The following is a 2298-nucleotide window of genomic DNA, read 5'->3' on the forward strand; positions in this document are numbered from 1 at the left end:
GTCACCTTATTTCAGTCTCATCTGAAAGTTGTAAATTCTTGGTTATCTTCACGAACCCTGGCTAATGAGTTGAATCAGCAATACAAAATTGGGTTTAATTATTTATTTACTAAATACCTAACTAATCACACAGAATTACATATACACAGAATTAATCATACCTTGATTACAAATTATGTCATAAAGGAAAACGTCCCTAGCGGACGGAACAGATATGACAGCTGGTTACACAAAGAAAGGGGGGCTGGGTTTGAGTGAAAGAGTGGGAAGACTGAAGAACAAAGGAAGAAGCGATGTCTCTATCAGTCCGTAGGCAGCTACTCTATCGTAAATACAGAATCTTATGCATTCTAAATTACCGCCCATTTGGAAAAGGAAAATGCAATAAATATTTACTCTGAGCTGCGCTTCGGTAGATTGGTCATAGATGCAGGTCGTGTTGGCCAACAGAGATCTTCCTGTCCTCGGAAGAATGCCTCTGGTGGTAAATTGGATACGTAGAAGGGATACTCTGTCTGTTCTTTCCCAGTCCACGTTTGCAGCTGCTGTTGCTAACTCAATGGCTAGGAGGTATCACTTCTGTAGTGAATAAGAGTTCAAAGTTCATACCATTCACAACCAAAGCTCATGCTGAGGTTGGCTTTGTTCTGTAGTTAATATCTGAACCCTTCTGACATCGGATCGTCATCCTAATGTACCCGGAACAGGAAGTTATATTGTCGTTAAGGCTTTATATAGGAAGGGAAAGGAGGGCGTGTTTCATAGTTTATAACCAATGTCTCTTCACGTGAGCGGGCCACTGAGTCGTGCCTAATTCACTCATGAAAACCCAATTCTCACATTTTAGAAGCTAATATCACATTCATCCCCTCACAAATATTTCATATTCAAACATTTAAATTGCACAACAATTCCATGTGAATCTGATAACTATAATGTGTAGACTTTCCACTGTACCGTTTATGTCATCCCATCATTGATGAGAATGTCTCAGATGACAACCGAACTGACATCATATTCATTAAGTAGCAACGCATATGTTCAACTGGTTGGATTACCAAAATATGGTTCAATTCCCCCCACCTTCTGATGTTCCCAGAATCTCTATGTTAATTAACCAAGGGATTTTCAATAGTCACATCAGTAGGGTAGAGAGAGGAAAAAGGGGGAGAGGTATTTATGACTGTCATAAACCTACCCCCAGGCCAGCATCATGACATATGCATAGTCACTTCACCCCATCTACATTTGCAAATTACTTCTAACCTGTACCCCCGCACACTGACTCGGTACTGGTGCCCCCTGTTACAGGGCGGCAGGTAGCCTAGTGGTTAGAGTGTTGGACTTGTAACCGATGGGTTGCAAGATCGAATCCCTGAGCTAACAAGGTAAAAATCTGTTGTTATGCGCCTGAACAAGGCAGTTAACCCACTATTCATAGGCTGTCATTGAAATAAGTCATTTGTTCTTAACTGACTTGCATTGTTAAATAAAAGGAAATAATAATATAGCCTCGTTATTGTGTTACTTTTTAGTTAAGGGCTTGTAAGGAAGAATTTCATGGCAAGGTCTACACTTGTTGTATTCGGTGCATGTGATAAATAAAGTTGATTTGATTTGTTTCAGTGACGCCTCAAGCACTGAGATGCAGTGCCCTAGACCTCTGCGCCACTCGGGAGCCCACTTAGTGGGACTATCATATGTTTTTCACAGGACAATGACCCAACACACCTCCAGGCTGCGTAAGGGCTATTTGACCAAGAAGCTGCATCAGATGAAATGTCCTCCACAATCACCCGACCTCAACCCAATTGAGATGGTTTGGGATGAGTTGGACTGCAGAGTGAAGGAAAAGCAGCCAACAAGTGTTCAGCATATGTGGGAACTCCTTCAAGACTGTTGGAAAAGCATACCAGGTGAAGCTGGTTGAGAGAATGCCAAGAGTGTGCAAAGCTGTTATCAAGGCAAAGGGTGGCTACTTTGAAGAATCTAAAATATATTTTAATTTGTTTAACAATTTTTTGGGTTACTACATGAGTCCATATTTGTTATTTCATAGTTTGATGTCTTCACTACTATTCTACAATGTAGAAAATATTTTTTTAAATAAAGAAAAATACTTGAATGAGTAGGTGTGTCCAAACTTTTGACTGGTTCTGTATGTGTGTGCTTGTGTGTGTATTTGTATGTATGTGTGTGCATGCGTGTGTGCGTGCGTGCGTGCGTTCGTTCGTACACGCATGTGTGTGTCTCCACCCAGCAGGGGTGTCACAGCGGAGGCAGAGCCTGATCAAAGCA

Source organism: Oncorhynchus kisutch, unplaced genomic scaffold, assembly GCF_002021735.2.
Source record: "Oncorhynchus kisutch isolate 150728-3 unplaced genomic scaffold, Okis_V2 Okis07a-Okis12b_hom, whole genome shotgun sequence".
NCBI lineage: Eukaryota > Metazoa > Chordata > Actinopteri > Salmoniformes > Salmonidae > Oncorhynchus > Oncorhynchus kisutch.